Here is a 10,710-nt window from a genome sequence, read left to right on the forward strand (position 1 = left end):
TCACGATGGTAAAATAAACTTGCCTAGTGTCAGATCAAATGAATGCATGCGAGAAATGTTTACTTCTGACACTGACAGATCTCAAAAAATTTAGTACAAACAATAATAATGCCTTGACTATGATAAGTTCAAGTAGTAAGATTATACCAAATCTTGGCGGACCTTATGTTTTTATTGTAAACTTTTGTATTACTCGCTCTACTTTAATTTGGGAAAACACAAATGGATTGTTTACTTCTAGGTTATGTTGCCAGTTCCTTGGACAAACGTATACAAAGTTTTTTGACTGAATTTTAGTGGCAATATTAGACATAAGTGAAGGAATTAGTGTTTATGTATTTAACGATCGATTAGTTAAAGTCAAGTTTATTTTTATGATTCAGGAGAGGCAAATAATATACGCTGTTCAAAAAGAGAAAATGAAAATTGATATCCAAATCTTATAGCTACAAGATTATTTTTTAGGTTATCCAACCCATTTCATGGTGTTGCTGCTTTAGCCTATTCAAAGCATATTATGGCTTTCCAGTTGATAACCCAGAGTTTGTGGGTAAAAAATGGAGCACATTAAATGGTTCATATCACTCCACTTTTCAGGATTCTCTACGGAGAAAATTCGTTTGATTAGGGAGATGTCTAGGCAACAGTTTTCTTAAATTCTCAATGCTGGAAAAACTTTGTTGCAACATGTTAGCTCGAATTGAAGCAGATCGTTTAGCATTCATTAGAAGTTATTGGTTAAAACTGAGAGCAGAAATATTGTAGGTGAACCTTGACGACGCAAATAGAGATATTTAAAATTAGTTTCTAACAAGTGTTTAAACAACTCTATGTAACTAGAATTACTCGAATTTAAGCATAACGTTTTCCTTGGCGTTATGTTTCATACTATGCGGCTCATTGAGCCGCACGGGTTCTCTAGTGTTAATATAATTTAGCCTATTCTTACAATGTACTCAATTTTAACGAAAATCAAACTCAACCCCGTAAAATATGACAGTGATTCGTTCTAAAATATATGTCTCATGTTGGATTTGTAACAAACACAAACCATTACACACAATCTTGTAACAGTTTAAGCGAAGCCAGCATTGTAACAAACACCAACCATTACACACAATCTTGTAACAGTTTCAGTGGAGCCAGCATTGTAACAAACACCAACCATTACACACAATCTTGTAACAGTTTCAGCGGAGCCAGCATTGTATCAAACACCAACCATTACACACAATCTTGTAACAGTTTCAGTGGAGCCAGCATTGTAACAAACACCAACCATTACACACAATCTTGTAACAGTTTCAGTGGAGCCAGCATTGTAACAAACACCAACCATTACACACAATCTTGTAACAGTTTCAGCGGGGCCAGCATTGTAACAAACACCAACCATTACACACAATCTTGTAACAGTTTCAGTGGAGCCAGCATTGTAACGAACACCAACCATTACACACAATCTTGTAACAGTTTCAGCGGAGCCAGCATTGTAACAAACACCAACCATTACACACAATCTTGTAACAGTTTCAGCGGAGCCAGCACAATCTGAAGACTCACACGTGACGGTGCTGCAAATATTTCTGTGTCTTACTTTATTTTCCAGCAGTTTTTAGGAACAATGATGAGTCGCACTTGTCAATTAATACAAAACTTCAAAACTATTTTCCTCATGTATTTTTTGTTAGTTTTCTTTATTAAAACAAAGAAATGTTTTACATTTAGACATATTTCGTAAACTAATGATTCATTTGAGACACTTTAATACTTTTCAATGAAATGGCGACCATACAAAAAAAGTATTTTAAACCAAGTATGAATGGAGATGAGTGTAGGATTAGTGGCGCGATCTTGTAATCTTGTTAGTGACTAAGGCCGACATATTCCTTAGACACAGCTGTTCATTAATATCCCATATAACTAACGGGAACTAAGGGACCTAGAGTTTATATTGGAATCCAAACCACATTTTTGCCTTGGTATTAACAAATAGGTCTAATTATCAGGATAGTACTGCGTATAGTCGTAGTATTTGATAGTTTGGACATTGATCCACACTAGGGACCATCACATCCACAGATCATACCTATAAATATCCACAATTCGTGACCTCCTAGTAGCCATCGTTCCAGTAACACCATTTTACAAGTTTGTTTTTATTCCAAAGTAGTTATTCTGTAATTTTATCATATTCCATAATATAGAACACTACTATCATCTCATATCAACGTAAAAAAACTTAAAAGTTGTTTGTGGATTGCTGTTCTTTTTTTGCTAAAGCATATTAAACCAATCCCAAAAGTACATATAAGTTTATTGGTATCATGCCATAAGATCATGACATAATGTTGACAGTTTTTGATAAAATAGAGCACTGTTGTTACTAAAAGTAAATTGACAATATCACAACACAGCGCCTGAAGTAGTGAGACATTGTGATGAAACACAAATATTGTGCGTCTCTTGTGTATACTCTTACGAGCAGAGACACAGTAAACTACAATTATGTTGGTGTCTAGAGAATACAATATAACGATGGGTTACAAATATGTAAATGTTTACAATAACCTGTGTATTATATGAAAGTGACAAGGCGTTGAGCAATGATTTGAGCAAAGCGTAAATCAATAGTGCTGTGATAATCTTTATAAAAGTACAACACTTAAAACATTTAAATTACCTTATAAATAGTTTTTTTTTATGTACATACAAATTTCTCATCACTATTTTATTGTAATAGAGAATATATTAGTACTAGTTACAAAATCGACACAATTCGATCATCATTATTTTTTGGTATTTTCGTTTGCCAATATAACTTCTCAATATACCCTTCACTGTTTTAGTAAAGGTGGTTAGGCAATGCTTTGGACGCCACCATTGATTTCACAACTCCCAAGTTCTTTTTACCTTATTATATACATATTATATTAATAAAATACATTCATGGGGAAAATTTTATTAAACAAACTACACTATATAATAAACTCATTATCATGTATCACTTTGGAGAAGTTTCATGAAATATTTAACGGTTAGTGATCCACTTCTTACCGCCAATCTCTCAAGTTGCAGTATCTATTATTGAACAGAAAAAAAACGTTGTGGGATTTCTGGTTTTGTTGGTTAACGCACAATTCACGATTACAAAAGTTCAATCAAATTTGTAAATATCATCTGGTTCACAGGTCTCTATTTATGAGTAAATTATAATATAATAGGAATCTCCAAAACAGATCAAAGATATAAGAACAGTTTTAATCCTTTTATTCATGAATTTTCAAAAATATAAAGGAGAAAAATATTTAATTTTACAATCATCCATTGTGTGTCAAATTTTTACTTGAAGTCCCTATAAAAAATAAAGTTACTTCAAAATAAAAAGGGTTTGAAAACCACTGATACTTATTTAATTTAAATGCAATGCTGTCTCAACGCAAAAAAGCTGGATTCTTTGTCAACGTGTCTGACTTGAATGTAAATTGGTTTTACACTTGGATTTAATTAATCAACTATTGTCTTTTCTCTTCACAGAACCAGGTGGTTTTACTTACAATTGTAAACCTATAAGAATTGTATCGTTTTTTTTAGTTAGACACATGTTTTCTGTGATAAATCTGCATTAGTTTACTTTCTTCCCTAAATTCCCAATAATTTATCGATTCCCTTTAAATTGTAAGTCACAAGTAGCAACTCACTGTTGATACGACTTTTATCCAAGACGTAATATTTAAAACGTAGGCCTAATCTATACGTACGTCATACAGGGGATTAGTGGTTTAGCTGAAGTAGCAGTCTTGAATCAGTAATGACCAACAACAGATGGTATCAGCACAGCCGAGGCAGTTAACTCAGCGAGATCGTCTACGTCCGAGGTGCTGATGTACTAAACTTCAACATCAGCGTCTGGATCAGCAACTATCCTCTGGTAAGGCAGGTAATCCTCTGGTAGATGGAAGGTTTAATGGTCCCTTTAAATGGATATTTTGTGTCTCCGAGTACAACAAGCTTATATGGATATTGGTCTTGATCAGCTGTCCTTGATCATTGTGCTTTCAATAAATGGTTCTGACTGTTGAAACAGCTGGCTTTAGTCAATGATAAAGCTACACAAGGCTTCACAATCCGTTCTACACTCAGGGACAGGATTCACTCCTATTTGGGTCCAAATACGCACATAGGCGGCGTCCCCATCTCAAAATGGTAATGAGAATGGTATTTAACTAATATTTAATTTAACTAGAATGTATTTTGAAAGAAGCAGGCTTTTATTCTTTGACAATTGCCTTTAAATATTTTTGAACAATATAAACCTGTAATGTAAAAAAAAGTTTTATTAACAGTAAGCCTATGAGAAAAGTCAGTCAGATATGTTGGCAACATTGTCACGTTTGGCTTTTTAGAATGTCATTTTTAGATTAGGCTTAAAACTCCTATATAGTGTAACCTAGTCTATGTAGGCTGTTATAATATAAAAATAAACACTATTTTCAGTTTATAATGTTTACTAGCAGATTACCCGTCCTTCGTACGGGGTTGGAATATAAGTATAAAATGCTTATTGCAGTTATACTCAAGCTTTGCGTTTGCAATAAGAGAGGACACAGTTTGATAAAATTTGCTTTTTTAAATTTACAGTGTTCTATAGTATTATACATCTACCATAGCCATAATGTTCTACCACTTCACCTAAACAATAGAGAAAAATAAATTATCAACAATTCACAAAATATCACAAATTATTCATGAAATGAAAAACATAAACATAACTGTAAACAATCCTACTTTGACAGCTTTCATTGCGAATCACAGTTTTTTGTTGTTGCTTAGTTCAAATTAGCTGTTTTCATAAATGCAAAAAAAATATAGTGCTGCACCCTGTTTGTAAATCTTATAATTTTTTAATGCTTTTCCATATCATAGAACCAACTTTTTTAGTTGAAACAGCTGACTAAATTCTTTAATTCCCTTTAAATATGAATACTCATAAGGTTAATATGGGGAATTACAGAGCCACTGGGGCGGAGCCCGAAAGGATTTTTGAGATAAGAATGTGCCTATATGTTAATCGGGAATGTAAGCTATCATCAAGCCAAATTTCAGCCCAATCCGTCCAGTGGTTTATGCGTGATTGAACTTCAAACACACAAACAAACAAACAAACAAACACACAAACTTTCACATTTATAATATTACTAGCTGTAACCCGCGGGCTTTGCCCCGTTTAACTTCTTAATTTTCAAGATTATCTCGTTCGCATGGCTCAATCACGTCCTGGTTGAAGTTTGTTCGCTACGCTCACTCACCTTTAGGTTGAAGTTTGTTCGCTACGCTCACTCACCTTTAGGTTGGAGCTCGTTCGCTACGCTAACTCGCCTCCAGGTTGAAGTTCGTTCGCTACGCTCACTCACCTTTTGGTTGCAAATTAGCTGTTGTCATAAATGTAAAAGAAATAATAGTGCTGCACCCTGTTGGTAATCCTTGTAACTTTAATGCTATTGAACATCATAGAACAGAACCAACTTGTTTAATTGAAACAGCTGTTAAGATTCAATAATTCCATTACTCATAAGGTTAACATGGGAAACTCCAGAGTCACTGGGGCGGAGCCCGAAAGGATTTTTGAAATAAGAATATGCCTATATGTTAATCGGGAATGTGAGCTATCATCATGCCAAATTTCAGCCCAATCCAACCAGTATTTTTCGAGTTTACTTTTCCCATACACACATACACACATACAGCAACCACCTCTTTTTTATAATAGTATAGATAGATAGATTAAATATTAAAAATCTGTTTGTTCCTGATCTTTGGTAATTTTTTGCAATAATATTTAGGTTAGCTACTATTTTAAACTCAGTAAATTTGTTATTTATTTATATATTTAGTACGTTTATTTTTCTCACATTAATATAGAGTCAAGTTGGCCTCAGATCAGCTGTGATTAGAGTTGATGATGTGTTACATTTGCACAAATGTTGGAGATGTGTGACGTCATACATTCATAAACAACACCACTTTACTAAGTGCTCTCGTCATAAAACCTCGCATACGTAACAGAGCTCCGATGAAAAAGTAGTCGCATTGTAATAGCTTAGATAGCTAACATTGTAATCACTTTAATATTTCTTTCACTGGGGTTTGGTGTTTATATGCATGAATATACATATAAGGGGTTTATATACTTATAATATGTATATACAAATTATTAAGAACTATATAAAATAATTTTTTATGACTAAATGCTGGCCGTGTTTTGAGACATGACCGTTTAAGTGATACGTAGTCACGGATACAATATTTGTATTCGTTTAGAGGGTTAAAAAATATTCTATCCAATTTACTTAATATCTAATTTTTGTTATTAAGGACATTACTTAGCCCATAAATATGTAGTGACGTCCAATTTGTGTTGACTTTCATTCCCTTTTTATTTTTTAAGTGACAGTTAAATCTTTTAGGTTTACAATTCAATCAAATAGTAATGAAATTATAATCCATACCTTTACAGTTTGTAATTAACTTATTTTAAGATTGTATTAAATTTGCACGTACGAGTATTTCGAGACTAAACCATATTGCAAACATGCAAAAGACCCGTCTTAGAGATTAGTAGGGCCTATAAGGGTAGCAAACTTTAATTATGTTTTAGGTGGCTTTTCAGAAGCTTAATTTTGGGAGATAGGTTTTATAAGATTAAGTAGATATTCTTGATAAGCACCGTCTATATAGTTAAAAGTATCAAAAATCATTAAAAGCACCGTCTTAAAGTTTAAAACTAGTAGAATAACTTTTTGGTTTGATTTCAGACTCGTCAATAAAGTAGTCGTCAGTTTATACGTTATCCACTGCGACCCATTGCTGTGCGAGTCTTTGTTATTGAGTAGTTGTTATTGATCCAACTAAGTCAGTCTATTTAGCAATTCGAGCATTTTTTTACCATGAAATTTATCAAACCACATATTTTAAGCTTAAATATGTTTGGAGTCAAACATAATCCTTCAAGACTCATCAATATTATCTAGAATGATAATTATATAGAATTATATCTTAACCACATTGTTTTACTATTAATACTTCCTCTGCAGTTTGATTTTAAGACATTTGCCCTTTATTTACTCATATATCATTTATAACCTACGGATAAAAGGAGATGAAAAAGAAAGAATTCATATTTAGTTATAGCATGTATTGTTTCAAGTATAACATTTGTTTATAATCGGTGTCTACATCTTCACGTGAATCACTCAATATCTTGTTGGCATTCTACTGATCGTCTTCTTCAGCTCCAGGACACTGAAATATATCGTCTTATTGAGCTTCAAGACATGTGTATATTATTTGTAATATATTTTACAAATATTACAGCCATTTTATTAGCTGTATACTCTCGTATACCTTGCATACATTTTGGAAGGAAATACCGTTAGAACTACTAACTGCAAGAAATGCAGTGTCGAAGCTTGGCTGGCTATTGATCTTTAGTACTCAGTTCTGACAAGGAAGCAGTTAAAAAAAAATCTTAAAAATCATTAAAGAAATAAATGTTGATTCAGTCTTTGTGGGGATACACGCAATTTAAAAGGCGAAAGTTTGAACATCGGAAAATCTCTTCATTGCAAGTTTTAAAATTGTATAAAGATGAATTTATGAACTAAAACTACTTTTTAAACATTTTTTTTTATTTAAAAGTAATGCATTTATTATCCCTTTGAAATAAAATATACTAGAACCTGCTGTTAAAAAGAATAATAAAGACGCTTTTGCTTTATTTAAACTTACAATTCTTTTCATAAATAATAAACAAGTTATTTGTTACAATGTCTTAAAATATCGAAGTAAATATTTTTACAATGGCATTGGTATTGGTATTGGTAATGGTTTTTGGTAGTACAATGGTGGTGGTGGTGGTGGTGGTAGATAATAAAATATTACGGCACACTCAAACATAGTTACTCACCAATCCATGGCATCCAGGTCCCGCTACATGACCAGCTTGAGCCATCCCTGTAAAAATTAAAAAATATATTGTTTTGATGGCTTATTAAGAAACCTAAAAAGAGGAATATCTTCTCTAACAATGCATTACTCTGAACCAAGTCTGATTTTCACAGATATAAAATAATTCTTTGCAACAAACTCAAATAAAGAATCTAATGGCATTTCAATAAAACCATATAATTGATTAAGAAAAGGCGAAATTTATATGAATCCTAGCCTTTTACATGAATGACTCATAAATTTATGTGGATTTTTATCCACAGGTTACGTGCAAGGGAGGGCCATGTGGCACTAACCAATGAATACAGCTAACTTTGCCTGTATAAATATACTATTTTGATTTTATATCATTTTTCATTTCATTTCAACCAAATGTTAACCAGTGTTGTCAATACTCTAGTTTTTGTTTTATTAGTAAATAAATAATTATCTTTTGTTGAAAACCAAAGCTTTTAGAATGCATGGTCACCTTGACAAATTAAATAAAAACCAGCGTGTTGTAAGCATTAACTTATTATTCATTTAACTAAAACAAAATATTGCTGTTTTACCACATTATTCTTACACACACAACTAAATTTAGATTTTTTCACGTAAGCTGATACGCTAATTTTATATGGATTGGCAAATGATAATATTGACAGTATCAAACAACAGTTACCTGAGAAGACACAGACAGCAGCGATAGCAGCAACAACAATCTTGACGAGAGACATTATGATGTTCTTTCTGAAACAAGTCATGTTGTATCTGTCAATGAACAGTCTAATAATACCTGTGTTGAATAAAGGTTTAAAAACAAACGTAGTTTTAAATGTAGTTATAAATGTAATGGTTAGCATTAACAATACAACCTGATATTATGCTGACGAGTATATTATTATGATAAAAAATAAAATATATGTATTTAAAAGGTTTACAATTGTTTAAAATCTTTTGATGGACAAAATAATACAAATTGGACCAGTTATTAATAATGAACTCGCATAAACACAATAAGCTATTATAAAAGTTGATCGTACTATTTAATTAAAGTTTTATTTTATTGGTTAAAAGATGATAACTTACCTTACGAAGTGATGTAACAGTTGTGGTTTAAACGTCGTCTTATATAGCAAGAGCTGATCATTGTTTCATGTAAACTAACAATTAATATTGCTTTTGATATTGACACAAGTGACTACGCACTATTGAAAGGATGGCGAAACACGTAAAGAAACTATCTCAAACAATGAGGTATGTTTTGTGAACTCATTTTGTCTTGACGAACGCCATTTGGGGGAAAGATAAGTATGTACGTTCTATGTGCTAAACATGCCACTTAAACACGCAAATATTAATATGATCTGAAATTAGTTGATTAAAACTTGAACTACGGCATCCCACAACCACGCTCATCAACTCATACTATGATGAGTGTATTTTAGTAAAATTTTATAAACTAATTTAACTTATGAAATTGTTTTGTGGTTACATAGTACAAGTTTGAATCAAAATTTTTCAGAAAATATTATAATATATAGAGGTTCTAAAATTATAATTATCAAAAATTACTTCTTTCTGTATGTTTGTTATTAGTACAAGTTTAAATCAAATAACCGCTGGACATATTATACTATATAGAGGTTCAAAAATTATGATTATCAAAAACTACTTCTTTCTATATGTTTAATAATAGTAATTCTATTGTAGATCTAATAATGTAGAACAATTGTTTTGACAATATTTTATTTAATTTTATGTTCACTAGGCCTTTTACCATCATCAGGCGCATCACAAAAAATTGTTTATTAAACTTTTGAATAACTGTTTTTTTTTAAACGGATTTAGTTCTTGTAGATGAGTAATTGTTTTACATAAGATAATAATTTATAATGGTTCTAACAAGTAAGTATTACGTTTTGTGATAACTCTTTATTGTTGGTCATTATAAAGGTGGTTTCATCCCTGAAATGTAAGAACTTGTACCTTTGGGATGTTGTGTAATGTTTCTTAATACTCTTTTAATGTAAGATTTATGTATGATTTAAAAAAAAAATATTTACAATATTTTTAAGGAAATCTTCGTAAATTGGCATAGACTTGTTTCAATATCAAATATAAATGTTTTACTACCTATTTGCATGTACTTTTTTCATTTAAATATAAATGGGGCTTTTAAATTAATTGGAATTCTGTGTACAAAATTGTATAAAAATATTCAAACCATAGGGGAATAGAAAAAGTAAATTATACATTATTCGTAGCCTTAATCGTGTTACTTAACGATGAGTTAGGGCAGTATATTAATGTTTTTTACTTATTTAACTTCATTCATAGTAAAGGAAACATCTCTATTTTACTGATTACACCTATATAACCCTTTCTGGACCCAAACTATATTTTAAAATTTAATTGCAATATTAACTAGTACACGAAACATTAAGAGAGTAATTGAAACGCAACCAAAAATTTAAGTGAGAATTTGTTTTTAAGTTCACACTAAAATGAAAAAATGTATACTTATGTGTTTATTGTACAATTATAATTTATTGTCTTCGTAACGAACACCTATAATTAAGCACAATCTTATTACATTTTCTGTAGTATCAGCACAATCTAAAAAGCCAGACGTGACACTGTTGCCAACATATCTGACTGTTTTTTTCTCATAGGCTTACTGTTAATAAAAATAATATTTTTTTACATTACTGGTTTGTATTG

At 31.4% G+C, this 10,710-nt stretch overlaps 1 long non-coding RNA gene across 1 annotated transcript; it reads right to left on the bottom strand.

The window, feature by feature from the left end:
• Window positions 1-7,181: 7,181 nt before the first annotated feature.
• LOC128999462 (uncharacterized) lies at window positions 7,182-8,773 on the bottom strand. Its single transcript, XR_008491296.1, has 3 exons — window positions 8,669-8,773; window positions 7,967-8,013; window positions 7,182-7,302 (listed from the first exon to the last, which is right to left on the bottom strand). It is a non-coding gene; the product is annotated as an uncharacterized LOC128999462 (long non-coding RNA).
• Between the last annotated feature and the right edge of the window lie 1,937 nt (window positions 8,774-10,710).

Source organism: Macrosteles quadrilineatus, unplaced genomic scaffold, assembly GCF_028750875.1.
Source record: "Macrosteles quadrilineatus isolate MER2022 unplaced genomic scaffold, UCM_ALF_1.0 Scaffold_8__2_contigs__length_117827958, whole genome shotgun sequence".
Classification (NCBI taxonomy): Eukaryota; Metazoa; Arthropoda; class Insecta; order Hemiptera; family Cicadellidae; genus Macrosteles; species Macrosteles quadrilineatus.